General features: G+C 43.2%; 1 protein-coding gene across 1 annotated transcript in view; it reads right to left on the minus strand.

The window, feature by feature from the left end:
- Positions 1–22,650, minus strand: part of SGSM3 (small G protein signaling modulator 3) — a 45,991-nt gene extending 23,341 nt beyond the window's left edge. The window contains exon 1 of the mRNA XM_032882938.1: positions 22,556–22,650. The gene's annotated coding sequence lies outside the window, so the exon portion shown is untranslated. The remainder of the gene's footprint in view (positions 1–22,555) is intronic.
- Positions 22,651–23,150: the final 500 nt, after the last annotated feature.

Genomic DNA, 23,150 nt, shown 5'->3' on the forward strand with positions numbered 1-23,150 from the left:
ACTGTATATATGAATATAAAGTTCACAGAAATCAGAACTACATCTGGGAATCATTAGGACTAGATGTCATGGCCAAGGAGAGAATGCAGAATAGGGGGCCTAGAACCAAATCTTGGAACATTCCAATACTTAGAAGTTAGGCAGGAAAAGAACAGGAAGTAAAATTTGAGGGGTAGCCAGTGTAGTAGAAGGAACACTAGTATTGTGTAGTGCTATAGAAATCAAGAGGAGAGGGCGCCTGGGTGGCTCAGTGGGTTAAAGCCTCTGCCTTTGGCTCAGGTCATGATCCCAGGGTCCTGGGATCAAGTTCCGCATCAGGCTCTCTGCTCAGCAGGGAGCCTGCTTTCTCCTCTCTCTCTGCCTGCCTCTCTGCCCACTTGTGATCTCTGTCAAATAAATAAATTAATTAATTAAAAAAAAAAAGAAATCAAGAGGAGGAGGAAGAAGAGATCATCAGTGCCATGCACTACCTAGAGGTCAAGTGGTATGAAGACAGAGAATGGGTTGCTGGTTCTGCAAGCTGGAGGTTTTTGGTAATCTTGACAAGAGTTTTAAATTTTAATGCTGAAGGTGAAAATCCAACTGGAGTGAGTTGTAGAGAGAACAGAAAAGTGGAGTCATCAGCATAAAGACAGTACATGATTTCACCCATTTAAAATATAATACCTACATGTTGGAGGTACTAATAAAAGGAACATTGCTGGGTTAGGTGGTAGGAGTATGGATGGGGCTTATTGGTCTTGATTTTTAATGTTTTCCTTTTTGAAAAAATACAGAGGTATTGCTTAAAAATAATTTTATCACCTAAAAACTTGTACCTGAACATTCATGGCAACATTATTTGTAACAGCCAAAAGTGTAGATAATCCAAAAGTCCATCAGCAAATGCATGGACAAACAAAATGGATATATCCATGCAATGGAATACTATTCAGCCATAAAAAGAAATGAAGTAGGGACTGGTACAGGCTACAACACGAAACTTGAAAACATGCTCAGTGAAATAATCCAGTCACCAGTCACAAAAGACCATGTACTGTATGATTCCGTTTATATGAAATGCCCAGTATGGGTAAATCCATAGAGATAGTAAGTAGATTAGTGGTTGCCAGGGGCTGGAGGGAGGGAGTAATGGGGAGGGACTGCTAACGGCTGTGGGTTTTCTTTTGGGGGTGATGAAAATATTCTGGAACTAGACAACAGTGATGGTTGCACACAGAAACCTCTGAACTGGAAACTTTAAAAGGGTGACATTTAGGGCACCTGGCTGGCTCAGTAGGTGACGCATGTGACTCTCGTCTCAGGGTTGTGAGTTCGAGTTCCATGCTGCACGTAGAAATTACTTAAAAACTAAAATCTTTTTTTTTTTTTTAAGTGACTTTTATGGTGCATGAATCATACCTCAATTTTAAAAATTACAGTTTTGGGGACGCCTGGGTGGCTCAGTTGGTCGGACGACCGCCTTCAGCTCAGGTCATGATCTCGGAGTCCCGGGATCGAGTCCCGCATCGGGCTCCCGGCTCCGCGGGGAGTCTGCTTCTCCCTCTGACCTTCTCCTCGCTCATGCTCTCTCTCACTGCCTCTCTCTCAAATAAATAAATAAAATCTTTTAAAAAAATAAATAAATAAATAAAAATTACAGTTTCGTATAGTGGAACCCTGAGGACTAAGGAAGTGTCCTCCATGAGCTCCGAGGTCTACAGAGCCTTGAACTCACAGCAGCTATGCAGATACTCTAAATCCTGCCTTTCTCTTCCTCCAACAGAAATACTACTTTTTTACCTCAAATATCCATCTCTGCAGGGATTTAATGTTTACACAAAAACCATAAAAAGCAAAAGTGAAAAAAAGGTGCAAACTATTAGAAATAGCTTATCTATAACTGTGAAAATGATCCCTTTCTCTCTCATTTGTAACTAACACTTTATTAACACGGCTCAGCATGAATTTTACATCTTAGCATTTTAGCAACCTGTGAAGTTAGGAACTGCCTAAATTGCTAAAAGGTAAAGTCTGTCATCTTTCAACTTACTGTAGCAAGTTTCCCCCCAACAATCTAAGTCATCACTAGAAAAACAACTGACAATAGTTTAAACTCATATTTCCAAGACACCAGGTTTTTGTTGTTTTGTTTTGTTTTGAAGGCTGAACCAAATCCCCAGGGGTCTGACTTCACTTGCACTGCCTAGCTTTCTATTACATTCAAGTGCAAGACTTTCCAAAGGCAAAGCCACTGAAAGCAGTTTAAAGGACAAAAGATGCTTATAAACCAGGAAATTAGAAAAGCACAGCAATTTTAAAGATAGGCTGTAAAGGAAAAATGCTATTTCCACATCCAAAACTTTTACAGAGATATTTCCCTATACCCTGAATTTTCTCCACAGTTCAGGCACCGCAACCTGAGCTGGGGTCAGGTGGGATTAGAGCCCAAGGTTCAGGAGCACTTCTTTCCATCTCCTCTGGGCATTTTGCACAAGATCATTCTTTTCCACTGAGAACACAGTAAGATACAAACACATGATAAACGGTAGCAGGGTAAATCTGAGATAGGTCAGAGGAAAATCTCTGGGGTACAGACACAGTTCTTGGGTTTTTCATGGGAAGGGAAGTTCTGCAATCTTCTCTGAGTTTTGTACTTACACAACATTAATGGAAATTAAATTTTTTTTTAATTCTGCCACAAGTCTGCCACCTCAACAAATCATTTTCTTCCCTTCTATGTTTTCTCTTGGTTTTTCCCTATATATATACACATATAATCTAACATTATAGATTTTAAAATACTTTTCTCTACTGGACACTAAATAATCAGCACTTTCCCCAGTAACCGTGCAGTTTTTATAGTGCTACAGTCTGTAACTGACTAATCTAGTCATCTGTTGATACATTTAAGCACCTAGGAGCAATATCTGGATTAAAAAGAATGTTGTGAGGAACTCTCCCTTTGAAAAAAATTTAAATGAAATTAATGAATCTTTTTGGGGGGAGAAAAAAAGATTTTTTTTTTTTAAAGATTTTATTTATTTATTTGACAGACAGAGATCACAAGCAGGCAGAGAGGCAGGCAGAGAGAGAGGAGGAAGCAGGCTCCCTGCTGAGCAGAGAGCCCGATGCAGGGCTCGATCCCAGGACCCTGAGATCACGACCTGAGCCGAAGGCAGCGGCTTAACCCACTGAGCCACCCAGGCGCCCCAGAAAAAAAGATTTTTAAAAAAGATTTAAAAAAAGATTTTTAAAAAATCTTTATTTGGGAGAGGACTTGGATTTTTTGAAAATCTGCTTTTTCTACTTTCAGGTGTCAGCTTTATAAAAAGAAATCAAAGGATGAGATTAGGTTAATAACAGATTATTGATATTAGAGTTTAATATGGTGCCATTTGTAGCAAGGTAATTAACCCAATGACCCCTACACTTAAAATTTTACAATATTATCATTATAGTACAGTGAGGAATTACTATTTTTTTAAGATTTTATTTGTTTATTTGACAGAGACAGAGATCACAAGCAGGCAGAGAGGCAGGCAGAGAGAGAGGAGGGGAAGCAGGCTTCCAGCTAAGCGGAGAGCCAGATGCGGGGCTTGATCCCAGGACCCTGAGACCATGACCTGAGCTGAAGGCAGAGGCTTAACCCACTGAGCCACCCAGGCGCCCCAAGGAATTACTATTTTAATAGTTGGCTCCAGAATGCTTCCCAGAGAGGGGGTTTATCTTTGCTTTGGAAAATATTTTGATAAGCTCCTTAAAGGCGGAAGGTAAACCTTAAAGGCATAGAAGAAAAAAGTGATCTATCAATTGCTTAGCAAAAGAAATGAATAAATATTTGGAGGCAGGAGAGAAGAGAACTAGAAGTGGCCCAGAGCATAAAAAGGAAGGGAAGAGAAGTCCAAAACCAAGGTGAAGAGCTGCATCCTTTGGAACAAAGTGACCTATGAGACATTAACATTCAATATGCCTGGGGGTGGAGGTCTGAAGGGTGAGGGGACAGAATGCCTCTCTTCAGGAAAGGACAAACCAAAACCCAACTGAAGTTGTGTTGTTGCAGGGTAAAATCCCTTTGCCATCTCCGATTTTTAGTAAAGCCTGCCCTACTAGTAAGAGCCTTGAAGGTGGTTTGGGGGAAAACCAAATAAAAGGTCTAGAAGTAGGGATAATAATTCCTACAGTACAGAGATGTTACGAGGACTAAATGAATTAAATTTGAAAAATCTGGGGGGAGGGTGCTGGAATTTTCACATAATGTGGACTTATAAGGGCTTGCATCCATTTTATTAAAATTTCAAGATAAGGGATTTCAGCTGATTACATAACACAAAAGTTTTATGTATCTCATTTCCTTAGATTTGTATATAAAATAACTACTTTTTGAAAATACAAGCTACATTTCAACAATATCGTGGAGTTTATGGCTCCTGAACTTTACAATATTTTCCCTTTCCCTTAAACAATCTCAACCCAGGGTTCTCAAACTGTGGAATGTATCATATTCATCATCTGGAGGACTTTTTAAAACCCCAAAAGTTGACTTTTTCCTCTTTTTTTTTTAAAAGATTTTATTTATTTATTTGACAGATGGAGATCACAGAGAAGCAGGCAGAGAAGAGAGGAGGAAGCAGGCTCCCTGCTAAGCAGAGAGCCCGATGCGGGACTCGATCCCAGGACCCTGGGATCATGACCTGAGCCGAAGGCAGAGGCTTTAACCCACTGAGCCACCCAGGCACCCAGACTTTTTCCTCTTTTTTTAAAAAGATTTTTGGGTTGCCTGGGTGGCTCAGATGGTTGAACGTCTGCCTTCAGCTCAGGTCATGATCTCCAAGTCCTAGGATGGAGCCCCACGTCAGGCTCCCTGCTCAGCGGGGAGTCTGCTTCTCCCTCTGCCTCTCCCCCGACTCCACCAGTCTCTCCCCCTTTCAAATGAATAAATAAAATCTTAAAAAAAAAATAAGAATATATTTTTTAAATAAATAAATTTATTTTTTAATAAATTTTTAATATATAAAATTTATTTTTTATAAATTTTTTTATATATAAAAAAGTTGAGCTGGGAGCCCAACGTGGGGCTCAATCCTAGAACCTGGAGATCATGACCTGAGCTGAAGGCAGATGCTTAACCATCTGAACCACCCAGGCACCCTAAGATTTTATTTTATTTTTTTATGATTTTACTTATTTTTGACAGAGACATAGCGAGAGAGAGAACACAAGCAGGGGCGTGGGAGAGGAAGAACAGGTTTCCTGCGGAGCAGGGAGCCCGATGTAGGGCTCGATCCCAGGACTGTAGGATCATGATCTGAGCCAAAGGCAGACACTTAACAACTGAGCCACTCGGTGACCTGAGATTTTATTTTTAAGCAATCTCTATACCCAACGTGGGGCTTGTACTTACAACCCCAAGATCAAGAATTGCATGCTCTACTGACTGAGCCAGGCAGGTGCCCCCTAAAAAGCTGAATTTTTTTATCTGAAGGTCTGAGTAGAATGAGACTGTTCATTTCTTACAAGTTCCCAGGTGATACTGATGCTATGGTCCAGGGAACACACTTTGGGAACTGCTGGGGTAAACCACCCTTTGACCATTCTTCAAATTCTAGTTCAGATGTGACCTCCTGGAACACCTTCCCTTTCCAACTTCCATGTCCCCTACCTCCCTACTCTGATAAAACTAATCATTGTACATGCTCCTACTGTTTATTTCCTACTATACTGTAATTTGCATATGTACATATCTGCCCTCTATCTGGTACCTAGCCTAGAGCTTGACCCATGGTAGGTGCTGACTGTATGAGGAGGGCATACCATACTCCTGAAGATCCCCATGTACAACATGCTCCTTTGTAAGTTGCTGTGCCAGCCTCCTTCTGGTTGAAAGGCCCTCCACTTGACCTGACTTCTCATTCTCCAGGCTCAGCCCAGGCATTTCCTCCTGGAGGAAGCCTTCTCTGACACACCCCCTTACCTTAGGTTTGTGTCAGGTGCCCCTCTTCCTGTCTATAACGTATCATAAAACATATTAATAAACTATTTATAACATATAACACATCTATCCATAACATATTTATCTTAATAATAGCTACCATTCACTGCAGGCTTTCCAAATGCCAAATAAGCAGAGTTGGATTAAAATCTTTAGAGGTCCTGGGGCACCTGGGTGGCTCAGTCATTAAGTGTCTGCCTTCAGCTCGGGTCATGATCCCGGGGTCCTGGGATCCAGCCCCACATCAGGCTCCCTGCCGTTCTCCCTATTTGTGCTTTCTCTCTCTGTCAAATAAATAAATAAAATCTTTGGGGAAAAAAATCATCTTTAGAGGTCCTTTTGTCAAGCCATTCCCACTTCTGGTAATTTATCCTACGCTTCAGCAAAATGACTCCTGTAGAAAGACACTCCCTACAGCATTGTTTGTGATGGCAAAATATTAGAAAACCTCAATATCCACTGGTAGGGAACTTATATAAGTAACACAACATCTATATAATAGAACAGTGTACAACCGTCAAAAAACAATGGGTCAGTTATTAATGTGCTGATATGGAATGATCTCCAAGATATATTGCTAAGTAAAAAAAGCAAGGGGCAAAACAGCGAGAATAGTAAACATCTGCACAAAGAAGGGGAAGTTTTCACATAAAATTTAGAAGGCTGCATGTGAGAGTAACTGGGTGGCAAAAAGACTTTTTACCTAATACACTTCTGTACCTTTTAAATTCTGAAGTATTTGAATGCATTACCTATTCAAACAAAGTCAAGCATGAAAAAAAATTTAAAGACCTTCAGAAAGCCATATGATAACAAGATTAGGTGTTCCCCTTATTTAATCACTATAAAAATAAAAATGAGGAAGTCTAACAACATTCAGATTTTTTCCAAGATGACTTTTGCTATGTTCCTATGAAATGTCCAATACAGATTTCTTTCCACTTCTTCATTGTATTTTTTGTCCCTGTGTTATTAGTACCCTCGGCACATGCCCGGTCTACTAAAGGCCAGTCCGCAGCAAATGTTCATTACATCCAGCAACAACACTAGTTCTTACCATATGAGTGTGCAAGGGTCATGACCCTTTGGTTCTCCTCCCGCCTGCTGGCTGCTCCTCCTGAGTCTCTTTTCCCAGTTCCTCCCCTGCTGGTTCTTAAAATGCCTTAATGTTCTGTCCTGGCTCCTCCTCCAGTTCCCTGCACTCTCACTGACTCTCATGGCTTCAATTTATATCTACCGGCAAATGATCCAATTTCTATCTCCACAACCTATTTCTCTCCAAACTTCAGGCTGACACATCCAACTGCCTCCTGGGCCACTTCTCCATTTCCTGGAAACACCATGCTCACAGATCAAGTCACTGTGAACCCTGCCCTCCTCCAATGGTCCCTATCTCAGGAGACTGGCATCACACCTATCTACCCCCTTCTCCAGCCGGAACTGGGCCTCATGGTTAACGGATTCTCCATCTTCCCACCTCCATCCCTCAACTCTTAGGATTTTCAGGATGTTTTTTCAAACTTCCCCTTCTCTCCAACCATTGCTATCTCCCAGTTGAGGCTGTCATCATTTGGTTTTTAACAAGTCTTTCAACTGGGATCTCTGCCTCCAGCCGTGCCCCCTGCACCCCACACCTCATCTATTCTCTATTCTGCAGCCAGAGAAATCCTTTTAAAAATGCAAGTGGTGGGGCGCCTACATGACTCAGTTGGTTGAGCATCTGACTCTTGATTTCGGCTCAAGTGGAGATCTCAGGGTCCTGGGATCGACCCCTGCCTGGGGCTCCACTCTCCGCAGAATCTCAGTGGAGATTCTTTCTCCCTCCCCCTCTACCCATCCCCCTGCTTGCATGCTCTTGTTCTCTCCCCATCTGTATAACAAATAAATCTTTTTTTTTTTTAAGATTTTATTTATTTATTTGACAGAGAGATCACAAGTAGGCAGAGAGGCAGGCAGAGAGGGGGGGGAAGCAGGCTCCCTGCTAAGCAGAGAGCCCGATGTGGGGCTCGATCCCAGGACTCTGAGATCATGACATGAGCTGAAGGCAGAGGCTTAACCTGCTGAGCCACCCAGGTGCCCCAACAAATAAATCTTTACTTTCTTAATAATAAATAAATAAATAAATAAAATCGTTTCCTTCCTTTTAAAACCTTTTTTCTGGGGCACCTGGGTAGTGCACTTGGTTAAGCAACCAACCCTTGGTTTTGGCTCAGGTCATGATCTCAGGGTCATAAGACTGAGCCATACACTGGGCTCAGTGCTCAGCACAGATTCTGCTTGAGACTCTCTCTCTCCATCTCCCTCTGTTCCCCCGAAAATAAATAAATATTTTAAAAATAAATAAATAAAACATTTTTTCTTCCTCCTGACTTCAGTAAAAAGTCCAAGTTTGTTAATATGGTGTAAAGACCCTCTTGACCTAGTAGTCCCTGCTCACCATTCCAGCCTCATTTCTCAACACCTGCCTCTCATTCGCCCTCAGCACATGCTCTGTGCTCCAGCCAGAACATGCTTCTCTCAGACCTCGAAACCTTCTGCTTTCTCTCAAAACATGCTGCTAAATGAAACAAGTACTAGGCAGTATGTAAAGAAAAGTCCTGAAACTTGGACCCCACCAAACACCATGATAAGGCAGCTGGTGGTGCCAATCTTTTAAATTGGCTCCCCACTCCAGTCATCCAGTCGTTCTTGTTGAAAACGTGTATTATTCACTTCACCCTCGGGGTGTCAGTTAAGCCTCTGACGTTATTTCAGCTCAGGTCATGATCTCAAGGGTGGTGAGATGGAGCCCTGTGTCAGGCTCTGTGCTTAGCAGGGAGTCTGCTTGGGAATTTCTCTCTGCCCCTCCCCCCACCTGTCACGTGGCGCTCGCGCTCTCTCCCTCTCTCAAATAAATGTATCTTTAAAATTCACTTCAGCCTTTATCTCCCTTAGTGCCAAGGACATCTGAAGTGAAAATCCACTCTATCATCTACACTCCTCAACTGCTTTCCTCCAAATTGCCATCAGCAGATGCGTGGTGACTCCAGTAATCAGTTCTCCACTCCTGGGCCCACAGGTTTACAGCTGGGACTGCTTTCCCATCCCTGAGTCAATATTTTCTTTGTGACCAGAGAGAGAGGGTGCTCCTTCAGGCAACAGGTGTGACTGTGCAAGGCCGAGCACAGACTGTGCAAGCAGGACCCTCCCCCCAGAATCCAGCACAGCAGTTTCAGTTAAATGCAGCTCTCCTGTGCAGACTCATGACCCATGCTCAGCCACTCTAGCTCTTTCCATAAAATAATTAATCATCTGAGGCAGTCCAGTCACTTTCCTGAGTCCCTTCCAGGAGCATACGCCTAAGACCTACAGCCTGGCAGTGCCCAGATGAGAAGAAGGAAAGCAAAGGCAAGGTACTACACAGGCCTCCTGTCAGTACCACTACCAGGGGTGGTGGCGACAACCCCTTCAGGAGTAAAACAACTAACGGTTAGCAACTGTCAACTGCAGCTCGGATAGCTCTGAAAAATAGTAATGTCAGTTTGTGAGGAAATAAAGCTCCTCGAGGGCTGTCAAAAAGGCCCTCTGAGATGGGATGCCTGGGTGGCTCAGTTGGTTAAGCGGCTGCCTTCGGCTCAGGTCATGATCCCAGCGTTCTGGGATCGAGTCCCACATCAGGCTCCTTGCTCGGCAGGGAGCCTGCTTCTCCCTCTGCCTCTGCTACCACTCTGCCTGCCTGTGCTCTCTCTTTCTCTCCCTGACAAATAAATAAAATCTTTAAAAAAAAAAAAAAAAGGCCCCTGAGAAATTTGTATTTAAAGTGTTATATGAACTTAGGAGCTTATGGCACTTAAAAGGAACAAGACAGAGAGTTAACAAAGTCCTTATTCCTCATATAGTTAAACCTCAGAGGTCAATAAACTGCTTTAAATCATTTATTTGGTCAGGCCATTTAAATAGTTACTGGGAATTTCTCATTTGCAGATACAAAAATACCTACATAATAACTCTGAAGGATGGAAATCCACTCCTCCTTACTCTGTGGCAGTGAGCAGATGGAGGTATTAGAAGGGAGGTGCTGATTAAAGAAGGAATAATGTATTTATTGCGAGAAAACCAGGGCTCAGGGTTAAGCATCTCACCCATGTCGCACACTGAGTCAGGGCAGAGTGCTGAGCTGACCCTCTGTTCCACACTGACCAGAGCACAGCTGTCACTGGGAATTGTGCAGCACAATCTCCAGGGAAGCCCATGAGACTTGTGGGTGTGTGAGAACAAAACACCTTGGCTTGGGGTATGAAGCCCCGTGTAGACCAAGTTAAAACACAGCACAAGCAGCTGGAACAAGAAACTCAATTTCTGCAGACCGATTCAGCAGATAAATCCGGAGAAAATTCCCATATTACAGGAGCAAACGAATTTCTCTAACAGGCCTGCACCTACAGAGATTGTTAGCTTCTCTGATAGCAGCTATAGTGCAAAGGCATTTAGCACGGCCATGAATGACAGAGTCATGAATGACACAGTTAGAAGGACCTTTTGAGTATGTCCCTCTCGTTTTCTTTTTCTTTCTTCCCCCCACAAAGAAACTGAAGCCAAAGAAGTAAAAAGACTTATTTAAAGCTAAACTGTGAGCAGGTGACATAGCCAGACCAGAAGCTAAGTCTCCTATTTCCACTATTCCAACCTAAAATTGAATCAAAAACTTGGGAGAAACACGAGAACAGGCAAAGTGGATCACACTCAGACCAACACCATCACCAACAGAAATCCCAGGAGAGATGTTACGAGAAATTTTCCTCCTGCTGTTGTAACCTTGGTTAGGCAGACCATACTTTTTTTTGTTTTGGACCTAGCTTCCATTAGATAATCTACCGTTTGGGGCTAGCTCTGTGTATTTCACATAAACACTGCTGATTTAAACAATCAGGCCCACACAGTTAAAACCTCCACACTGTAGGAATCACACTACCATTCTGAACTAACCACTGAAGCTCTTGCCTCATCCAGCCTCAGGTAAGTTCTCACTGCTCACTGCTCTCTTAGCCCACGTGACTCCAGTACAAAGTCAGGAAACAAGCTCCAAGTGATTTACCTTCACTGTTGCTCAGCTGGACTTCCATTCTTCTCTAAATGACTTTCCACCATGTTTCCCTTAGTGCTACATTCAAACTTTTCCCATTTCTTCAGACGCCCAACTGTCCTCTGCTGCCACTTACTCCCTTCCAGCTGATGACCTGGTTTCTACCTTAATGAAGCTGAGGTCATTTGGCTTAGGCTTCCTCAACTTCTACCTCCTCTGTCAAAATTTCCCCATCTTTTCACAGTTTTTCTTTCCAACTTCCTCTCAGAGGAAGAAGTAGCCTTCCTTCCTTCCCAGGCTAAGTCCTACACCAATAATAAACCTTCCACCATTTCCCTCCCTGCATCTCCAGCTTCCTCTCCGCTGGCTTCAAGTGCAGTGCCCATGCTCCGATCCCCCTCATCTTTGCTTACAACAAACCCAAACAAAGCCACTTGGACCCACTCAAACCTCCTACCTTTCTAGCTCTTCTTCCTCTGCTCTGCACATTTTCAAAGGCAGAGTCGAATCCTGCAACCATGACTCCTCAGTCAACTCGCTCCTTGGGCTTTTTCCACCTAGCTTCCTCCCTTTGTACAAAGACTTTCTGAAGTCTCCAGTGGTTTCCTTGTCACCATATGGAATCCTCTTCCTTTGGCTTCATTTCCTTAAACTCCTCACAGCATCTGACTGCTGACTTACCTGGCTTTCTCGAAACTGTTCTACGACACTGAGAGCACTGAACACACTGGTTTTCCTTCTTTACTTAACTGCTTCTTTGCTGACTCCTCTTCTTCCCCCCTGACTCCCAAAAAAGACATTCCCCAAATCAGGCTTCTCTTTTTCAATCCACTCCTAATGGATTCCTACTTGAGAATCTGTTCCTGTTCTTAAGAGGGATTTAGCTATTACTGCTCTACAGATACGCCACAATCTCCACCTCTAGCCATGGAAACACTCCTGAGATTCCCAACTTCCTGCTGGATGGCTCCAATGGACTTAATCCATTACACGTCGAAATTAATTTTTCTCAAATGAATCTATTTTTATTCTATCCCAGATGATTTTCTTGATTTTCCTATTTCTTTTTCTTTTCTTTTTTCTTAAAGATTTTTATTTATTTATTTGACAGAGATCACAAGCAGGCAGAGAGGCAGGCAGAGAGAGAGGAGGAAGCAGGCTCCCCGCTGAGCAGAGAGCCCGATGTGGGCCTCGATCGCAGGACCCTGGGATCATGACCTGAGCTGAACGCAGAGGCTTTAACCCACTGAGGCACCCAGGCGCCCCCCTATTTCTTTTGCTAAGACTCTCAGATTCTAAGCTTTTAGGGTAATTTCCCTCTTACTTTTGTCTTATTTTCATACTGAATTAGTTGCAAAGTCTATTGATTTTATGTTTAAAAGGATCTCTAACCATCTCTGTCTCCACTGCCTTCATTCCGATCCTCACTGACACTTTTCTGGGCTACGGTGAGTCTCCTGACGGGTTTCTGTTTCTCTAGACTCTTTCCATTCACGTTAAACCAACTCCGGATGAATCTCCGCTGAGGCACAGCTCTGATTACAGGGTTCCTTCATCTTCTTCAGCGGCCCCCACCTACCTTCTGAGTCAGCTCCTATTTCCTCCGCACATGCCCTCTGCTTCAGCCACCGGCCCCTCACTGCCATCTCAACATGTCTCCAGATCTTTATTCAGATTGGTTCCCGCTTCAAAGGCCGCCTCCCATTTCTGAATGTCCTGATTCTTTCTATCTTTCAGTGCTCAGCTCAAATGCCACTTCTGTGAAGTTTCCTGGAGCCCTCTCAACATTTACTTGTCCCCATCTAATGCCACATAGTTACATCTCTCTCGTTCTTAACTAGTTGTGTCTACCTTAACTCTAATAACGTGGAAGTTCCTTCAAGCCTGAATCCTCTTTAGCAGTTAGTACTTAATACAGATTCAATACATGTTTGCCAAGTGACATGAATATACCTTCCTTAGAATTTTTGGATTGGTGAAATCTATGTTCATCTTATTTATACATGGTACCATGGGAGCAAGAAGTCCTAATTTTGACGACTTGTTTTGCTGTGTGACCTTTGGGTAAAATATTTAATCTCTCATAGCCTCACCTTCCCTATCCAGTAAATTACAGTATATAGTGCCTACCAATTGAAGTACAGAGAAAGTACTTAGAACCTCACCACAGTTATACATACTTAGCGTAGAGAAAATATTCTCCAAAGATGGGCCACAACAATATAACCTATTCCATATGCTTTTTTTTTTTTTAAAGTAGGCTCTATGCCCAATGTGGGGCTAGAACTCTTGACCCTGAGATCAAGAGTAGCATGTTCTATCAACTGAGCCAGTTTCAAGATTACTTAAAAATAAAATCTTAAAAAAAAAAAAAAAAAAGATCAACGTGCTTGGATGGCTCTGTCCATTAAGCATCTGCCTTTGTCTTAGGTCATGATCCCACAGTCCTGGGACTGAGTCCCACGACAGGCTCCCTGGTCAGTGGGGAGTCTGCTTGTCCCTTTCCCTCTGCCTCTTCCCTCGCCTCACACATCCCCTCCCTGGATTGTGCTCTCTCTCTCTTTTAAATAAATAAATTAATTAATTAATTTTTTCAAGGATTTTATTTTTTTGAGAGAGAGAGATAACAAGAGAGGGAACACAAGCCTGGGGGCTGAAGAGGGAGAAGCCAATGTGGGGCTATCCCAGGACGCTGGGATCATGACTCGAGCTTAAAACAGATGCTTAATGACTGAGCTACCCAGGTGCCCCTAAATAAATAAAATCTTAAAAAACAAAGATCGTTGTTTTGAGTCACTAAGTTCTGGGGTGACTGTTACACAGCAACAGATAAACTAAAGAACTGTTAATACATCCAGCTATTATTAATATAATGTCACTGTAAATTCCAGTCAGTTTCCTCCCACCCTTTACTTTTCAAACTGACAAGACCTCATCTTTTTACTGTAATCTCATATGGCAAGCATCATTCTTTCATTTACTTTCTTTCATTTACTTTACTTTCTTTCATTACATACTTTCATTTACTTTCTTTCATTTACATTCTTTCATTTGCTTACTCTGGGTCAGATCCCATTTTAGACTCTGGAAAAGAAGAGAACAAAACAAAATCCCTGCCTTGTAAAATCTTTAGCCTAGTCGGGTAGAGAGACAGCCAAATGAATCCATAATAATGTCAAATAACAATTAATGTAATTTAATAAATTACACAGTAATTTATATATAATGCTAGGTAGTGATAAGGGTTCTCATGCTTATTACTTGTCCTTATAGAAGCTAAACGAATCTATATTCTACCAGAAAAGCACAAAGTACTCAGAGCGATCTCAGTTTAAAATAAAGGATGGAATAATATTTTCTGTTTTGTTTCCAAAACATTTCTGAACAATGCCCCATGCATTTGTTGGTCTTTCTGGCCACATGGCCAAGCAAATCTATAAACTCCAAGTCCCCCCATTAGATCTTTTTTTTTTTTTTTTTAGATTTTATTTATTTACTTGACAGACAGAGATCACAAGTAGGCAGAGAGCAGGCAGAGAGAGAGGAAGGGAAGCAGGCTCCCCGCTGAGCAGAGAGCCCGATGCGGGGCTCGATCCCAAGACCCTGAGATCATGACCTGAGCTGAAGGCAGAGGCTTAACCCACTGAGCCACCCAGGCGCCCCCCCCATTAGATCTTAATAGCTCATTTTACCAAAGTAATTTGGGGCACCTGAGTCGCTCAGCTGTTAAGCGTCTGCCTTCAGCTCAGGTCATGATCTCAGAGTCCCGGGATTGAGCCCCACATCTGGCTCCCTGGTCAGCGGGAAGCCTGCTTCTCCCTCTCTCACTCCCCCTGCTTCTGTCCCCCCTCTCACTGTGTCTCTCTCTGTAAAATAAATAAATAAAGTCTTTAAAAAACAACAATAAAGTAGTTTGGAATTTTTTTTGTTGTATCAGTAAGCTTCTAGATTCACCTCTTAAATGTTGTATAGTTAATATATTTTAGTTTACACTTTCCAGTTCCTAAATGCAGTTATCTTGTGTTTTAAAATACTTGTGATTTTCCTAATGGTTTATATAAATTAGTAAAATTTTCCTGTAACTTTTCCCCAGCACTTGGTTCTGCTCCATATGGATGAATATAATGTGCTTGTATTATTTACATCCATGTGAAAAGAAAATATAATTTACAAAAATAAAAGTTGTAGCAACTCTTAAAGAACAGACATACCTCATAAAATTAAATACATTTCCATTCTGTGATTTACGTTTATTTAAAAAATGAACTTTAACACACTTCCAAAGTTTACTATTCTGTTTATTTGCCTATAGCATTTTCTACCTATTCTTGAATCTCAAAATAAAAATAAACCAAACACACCAAAAAAACCCCACTCACACAAATCTACTAATATATTTTCTGGTTATAAAAGTCATAGATACTCATTATGGAAAAGCTGGACAATTCACAATTAACAAATGAATAAAGAAATGAATGCCCAAGGGCACCTGGCTGGCCCAGTTGGAGGAGCATGTGACACCTGATCTTGGGGCCATGAGTTCGAGCCCCAAGCTGGGTACAGAGATTATAAAAAATAAATAGGAGTGCCTAGATGGTGCAGTTGGTTGAGTGTCTAACTCTTGGTTTCAGCTCAGGTCGTGATTTGGGGGTCACGAGATTGAGCCCCACGGTGGGCTCTATGCTGAGCATGAAGTCGACGTGAGATTCTCTATTCCTCTCTCTCCGCTCCTCCCACTCATGTGATTACTTAATCTCTTTCTCTCTCCCTCTCTCACTCACACACATACCGCATGAAGAAAATGTTAACAGGGGCGCCTGGGTGGCTCAGTGGGTTAAAGCCGCTGCCTTCGGCTCAGGTCATGATCCCAGGGTTCTGGGATCGAGTCCCGCATCGGGCTCTCTGCTCAGCAGGGAGCCTGCTTCCTCCTCTCTCTCTGCCTGCCTCTCTGCCTACTTGTGATCTCTGTCTGTCAAATAAATAAATAAATAAAATATTTAAAAAACAAAAAAAAAGAAAATGTTAACAATCACACAAAAACATTTCCATCATCACAGAAAATTCTACTATATTGTGTTTCACTATTACACTGCCTCCCAGGACTAGGTTTTATAGTGGATACATCTGGTGTGCGTCCACGGGATTACAATTCCATTGACCAAGCAAATATACACAATGAAATGACAAACACAAGGCCAGTTAAAAATAAGAGAATAAACCACAAATATTAATCAAGTTTCAAACAAAGAGATAACTATAGGTTGATATGGAAAAGCCTTCATAAAGGAGATAGATATTTATTTATTGGCTGAATAATTCATTAAGGGATATGTATACATTGCACTAGGCACTATAAGGAACTGATCTAAGCAAGATTCAGGGACACTACAGTTTGATAAAGAGATTAACTGTCAATCACCACCCTCTCCCCATTTCTGTCATTACTGAGCTGTATGATATTGGGATCTCTAGTCCTTATGAGGGGACGATCTCAGACTTCTAGTCCTAAAGTGCTATGATCCAAAAAGAAGAAAAAGACACCAGAGAGTAAGGAAAGCAACTAAAAAAGATCCAAAGTTGAGAGAATGAGGTGTGCTCCCAGAACACAAAGCACACACAATGGTGATTTTGCGTTGAGGAAATAGTCACTCATTCAACATACATTTACTGAGTATCTATTATGTGCCAGGTACTGTTCTAAAGTCATAAGGATACAACAGTGCTCAAAACAGATTTAAAAAATCCCTTTTGGGGCGCCTGGGTGGCTCAGTGGGTTAAAGCCTCTGCCTTCGGCTCAGGTCATGATCCCAGGGTCCTGGGATCAAGCCCCATTATCAGGCTCTCTGTTCAGCGGGGAGCCTGCTTACCCCCCTCTCTCTGCCTGCCTCTCTGCCTACTTGTGATCTCTGTCTGTCAAATAAATAAATAAAATCTTTTTTAAAAAATCTCTTTTTTTCTAGAATCTGGCATTCTAGAGGGGAAACAAGTAATTAAAAAAATAAATAAGATGCTATATATTGTTTGCCAGGTGATTAGTGCTACAGAGTAAAATGAAACAGGAAAAGGAATAGGCAGTTTCAGAAAGTGGCTATTTTAAATGAGGAGTTCAGAAGCACCTGGGTGGCTCAGTCAATTAAGTGTCTGCCTTCAGCTCAGGTCATGAGGAAGACTCAATGAGAAGATGAAATCTGAGCCAAGACCTGAAGAAAGTGAGGGGCCGAGTGAAGCAGAGGTCTGGGACAGAGCAAAGAGCAGCAGATAGCTGTGGGAGAGTAGGGAAAGGCAAGAATGGTTTGTTCTAGACTGATCTCTATGTCTCAGAGTCCAAAAACACAGATTTCAGAATTGAAGGGAACTTTATAGGTCATTTAGTACAACTACCCATTAGATTATTAAACCCATACTACTCTTTCCAAGTGACCATCTTGTCTTGGCTTGAACTATTTTTTTATATTTATTTATTTTTAAAGATTTTATTTATTTATTTAACAGAGAGCACAAGTAGGCAGAGTGGCAGATGGAGGGAGAAGAGGGCTCTCAACTGAGCAGGGAGCCCGATGCGGGGCTTGATCCCAAGACTCTGGGATCACGACCCGAGCCGAAGGCAGCCACTTAACCGACTGAGACCCCAGGTGCCCCAAAGTTTTCAAAGTTTAAAGTGGTAGAGCAGAATCTGAACTTTGCTGTAGCTACTCCTAATTACTGTACTCCACAGACTTTGAAAGTGGGGAAAAAAAAAAGTGGTATTTGGACTTTAACCCTAAACTCAAGTCACACAAATTAAGGGTATTTACAAATGAAACTCGAAACTCAAATACAAGAAGAGGGAAATGAACTGCTGATACATATCTTTAGAATATTAGCTGGAAGCCTAACCAGATATCTAGAGACAACCAGGAATAGTCCTATCATTTTGTTAAGAAAAAGTCTTCTCTTAGCTCTACTGGAAATCAGACCCTTCCCAAGTGTAAGCCTTCTGATTAGAGCTTTCAATCTCTCTCTCTTTTTTTTTTTTAAGATTTTATTTACTTATTTGACAGAGATCATAAGCAGGCAGAGAGGCAGCCAGAGAAAGAGAAGGGAAGCAGTCTCCCCGCTGAGCAGAGAGCCCGATGCGGGGCTCGATCCCAGGACCCTGGGATCGTGACCCGAGCCGAAGGCAGAGGCCTTAACCCACTGAGCCATCCAGGGGCCCCTCAATCTCTTTTTTTAAAAAAAGATTTTATTTTTAAGTAATCTCTATACCCAACATGGGGCCTGAACTTATAATCCCAAAATCAAGCGTTGCATGCTCCAACTGAGCCAGTCAGGCATCCCTTAATCTCATTTCTAATGTCACTCTTACTGACAAAGTTATTTAATGATTCCAAAGAAGTTAACCTCCCAAAACAATTCACATTAGCGGAGGAAAAGAAACACCCACAGAACACCTGCATCACACTGAGAAGTAGTAGAAATATGTTTATAACTGTGAGAGGCATAATGTTAGAAGACCCAGTTAATTGTGCCTACCAAAAAAAGGTAAATGTCACTCCTCATTTATGAATATGACCATCAAGGAACCTAATGTTCAAAAAAAGAAGGAGAGGTAATTATATGTATACTGTTCAAGCAATGGTGTCTTCAAAATCCGTTCATAAGTCACACTAACAGTAAGCTTCATTCAGTCATGGGGTGCTGAGAGTACTATCCATGTTCTGAATACAATATCCTAAGAGGTATTTATCCATCAAATATTTATTGATCACCTACCACTGTTCCAGAAGACAGAGGTGAGGTGGTAAAAAAGATAAAGGCCCTACTCTCATAGAGCTTACATTGTAAGCAGGTATTATAAAAAAGAAATTGAGGCTCAGTTCCCAGGTCTGTTAGACTCTAAGACCTACACTATAGATTTTGACGTTATCAACTCCCACAGGCAAGATACTGCTTCTCCTAAAACTCCACACCTAACCATGCAGTCCTGACAGCCCCGTCTGCAACGGTTTAGGGTTCATCTCTGTCGGCAGTCCAGTGTCACTTTCTCAGTGTTCTTCCAAGTCCCAAGAGCAAAGATTGCTTGGTCAGCAGTTTAAAACATCATACTGACGTGAGTGAAGTTCTTTTTCTTCTTTCATTAGTCCCTAAACTCCCTCAGGGCAAGAACCATGTCTTAGCCTTTTTATATGTCTAGAAGATGGTATAGGAAACATTAAATAGCTGAGTGGAGCTCATGAGAACATTTCCACAGAGTAGAGGGTGGGAGTCAGACTGGAATGAACGAAGGAGTCAAAGAAAGAGAGGGCAAGAGTGTTTGCTCTTCAAGAACACGTCAAAAAAGAAAGGAAAAGGAGGGAAATGGAAGTAGTCTGAAGGAGACATGTGATCACAGGAAAGTTTTATATTTTTTTTTAAGAATGAGAAAGATTTTTGGGGTGCTTGGGTGGCTCAGTGGGTTAAGGCCTCTGCCTTCGGCTCAGGTCATTATCCCAGGATGCTGGGATTGAACCCCACATCGGGCTCTCTGCTCAGCAGGGAGCCGGCTTCCCCCCCCCCCGCCTACTTATGATCTCTGTCTGCCAAATAAATAAACCTTATAAATAAATAAATAAATGTTTCATGTTTAAAAAAAAAAGAATGAGAAAGATTTGAACATACTTGTTGGGAAGGTGGTACAGCAGAGTAGAAAGAGCAGGGATGACAGAGTCAGATAGGCATAAATTTGAATCCGACCCTGTCACTTACTACATCTGTAGGCAAATTACTTAACTTCTGTACTTCAACTTAAACAAAAAAAGAATGATATACCTACACCTCACTGTGACAATGACAGCATCTGTTTGCCACATGCTGTCACTGTCACAGTGAGGTGTAGGTATATCATCTTTTTATGTTTTATGAAATCCAGTAAATGCTATTAATGACTATTACTGTATGCAGAAGGCTGGACTCTGGTTTTCTAACCCCTCCTACATAGCTCGTGCTTCAATGCAGATTTCCTATCCCAGTCTATGTGCAATATGTGATGGCAAAGAAACAGGATCCTTATTTCTTCTGTGTGTACCATCCTCTGTGCTATTCCACTTCTTAGTGACAGTCTGCATGAGCTCATGAATGGCTACTATGGAAAATTACTAATGTCATCAGCTGAGGAAATAGAGACAATCTGGAAAACAAGCAGATAAAACTGAAGTTAAATCATCAAATGTACAAGATTCTGGGCTCCTGCCAAAACTCATTGAGAGCTAGGAAGAGAGAAACCGAAAACACAAACACACAGAACATTGTTTAACTTCCTAAGCCAACAAGGTGTTCCCAGCATCCACCCCAGGCACAGAAAGATGGCTGTACGATAAAAGGAAGGGTTCTCGGGATGCCTGAGTGGATCAGCCAGCAGAGCCGTCCAGCAATTCGTTTCAGCTCAGGTTCTGAAGTCCCAATATCAGGATCAAGCCCCACATGGGGCTCTGCACTTAGTGCAGAGTCTGCCTCAGATTCTCTCTCTCTCTCTCAAATATCTTTTTAAAAAAGAGAGAGAGGGTTCTCTCCTGAGTTTCTTTCTCAATATTTCACCCTCATGTCAGAGTCATTCCTATGAGTTGCTACTCCAGTTCACCAACTTTTCTGTCATCTGACAAGTTTCCAAATTCACAAGATTAGCACGCTTTTTAAAAAAAAATATTTAAGGGGCGCCTGGGTGGCTCAGTGGGTTGAAGCCTCTGCCTTCGGCTCAGGTCATGATCCTGGGGTCCTGGGATCGAGCCCCACATCGGGCTCTCTGCTCAGCAGGGAGCCTGCTTCCTCCTCTCTCTCTGCCTGCCTCTCTGCCTACTTGTGATCTCTGTCAATTAAATAAATAAAATCTCTAAAAAATATATGTAAGTAATTATTAAGTAATTTTTATTCACAGCCTTTTAAAGTTAGTTCCCTCATGCTCACTTCAGCAGCACATATACTAAAGTTAATGGTCTGGCCATGGGTCATGTTCACCTGTTACCCATATCTGATGGACAGAAATACCTCACGCCCTTCCTCCTAACCATATCACAAATCTCCATGCTTAAAAAGGGATGCAGGGAAGAGGACTAAAGCCCAGGCTACTGTGACAAAAGCCTACACATAGCTAGGATTATGGGAAGACAGGAAAGATACTGACTTCCATTTAGAATGAGATTACAAATAAATCACGGAGAACAGATATGAGTATGTAGAACAAAGATGATATAATTACTGATTAGAGTTCAGAGGAAACTAGAAGATAAGGAAAAGAAGATGAGGAAAAAAAGAAGTAGGAAATATATGTGTTATCTACAAACTTAATCACAAACATAATCACTAAAAGCTACTAGTAGGGGCACCTGGGTGACTCAGTCGGTTAATCATGTGACCGGGTTCGTCTCAGGAGGTGGTCTTGGGGAGGGGGGAATCAAGCCCCAAATAGGGCTCTATGCTGAGGACGGAATCAGCTTCAGGTTCTCTCCCTCTCTCTTCATCCCTGCCTCATCTCACTCTCTCTCTCTCTCTAAATAAAATCTTCCTTAAAAATAAATAAATAAATAAATAAATAAATAAATAAAAGCTACAAGTAAACAACTCAAGGTTGGAAATTCAGTTTTTGTGAATCAGTCTTATTAGGAACTTGAATTTACCAAGGAAAAATAAGAAAGAAGGGCAAAGAATAGTTCAGGACACCTCTGACAACCCACCAAAACCCACAGAGCCAGCAACCCACCACAAATTTCACGTGCAGCACGAGACTGGAACCTACGACAGTCACCCGTCACAGAAAAGAAACTTTAAAACATCTTTTCATCCTCCATAGAAAAAGCATCCTGGATCATTAAACTAAGTAAAATTTTCGGAATTATAACCCTAACCACGCTGAGTGATCTCGGCTAATACATGCCTCAGTTTCCCCAAAGTTAAAACACACGCATTACAGCGAGTCTCCGCCTGCATCTGAGCCTGTGTTCTGACCCCGGACCTAACTCTTCAACGTCAAGTCACGAATTAAGCCTGAGGAAGCAAACAGCTTAAATGTGCCCCAGGAAAAGAAAAGAAAAAGAAAACGCGCCCCCCCCCGCCCCCGGCCTGAGGTGCGGTTTCTGTAAACCCGCTCGCAGCTGCTCGGGGAGGGGTATTATTCGGACTCGAGCCCCCAGGACACCGAGGCTCCGGCGCCGGTGGCCCCCGCTCCCGCGGTCCGCACTGGGAGGCCGCCCCCGCTCCGGGCGGGGATGCGGGGACGCAGCGACACGCGGGTCCGAGCCCCGCCGCGGCCCCGCAGGCCCGGCAACCGCCCGCCAGAGCCAGCGCCCGGCGCCCCCGGCCGGCGCCCCCACCCACGCGGGCACCTGCGAGGTCCCGCCCCGCCGCTCTCCTGGCCACAGGCGGTGCTTCTCCCCCTCGTCTGCCGCGTCTGCCCGTCAGTCCTTCAGTCGGTCGCTCCACAGCCGCCCCCGCGACCCCACCTGAGGGGCAGGTGTGGGCGCCGGGCTTCACAGACCCAGCGAGTCACGGCCGACCTCTCCCTCCGCACTCACCTGCCCGGCGCGGGACGTCCAGCTGCCTCGCCGCCCCAAATCCCCGCCACCTCAGTGCTAACCCAGGTCCGGCTCGCCGCTCCACCGCTCGGACCGTCTGCGCTCGGTGGCGCCACCGCGCACGCGCGCTGGGCCTAGCGGGGGCAGGGGGGTGCCGTTGAGCATGCTGGGGGCTGTAGTCCTCTGGGGGCATGGACTGAGGTGGCACTGGGGTCTGCGCCTTCCCGGACCCCACACATGAGCCTCCTTTCCGAGCTGAGACCCGGTCCCCTGGCGAACGGCGAAGGGGGGAGGGGGCGCACAGAAGTCCTTCAAAGCCCATTTTTTTAGCTCAGCGATACCCACTGGCCTTCGTCATCACTGCAGCCTGAGGAGCTCAGGGCAATATGGGGTAGACCAGCCGCTGGGATGCGGGATAGACGAGGCAGGACTCTGGAAAAGAGCGGCCTTTACTTGATGCTCATTTTCTAAATATTTAAGTGCCTTCTTCACAGGTGTACAGAACCAGCCCTAAAGCAGCCTGAACCACTCTTACACAATTCACAAGCCCTGCAAGGAGCCACAAATTGGAAAAAATTTGGTTGAGGGCATGCCG

Source organism: Lontra canadensis, unplaced genomic scaffold (genome assembly GCF_010015895.1).
Source record: "Lontra canadensis isolate GAN:19392208 unplaced genomic scaffold, GSC_riverotter_1.0 scaffold84, whole genome shotgun sequence".
NCBI lineage: Eukaryota > Metazoa > Chordata > Mammalia > Carnivora > Mustelidae > Lontra > Lontra canadensis.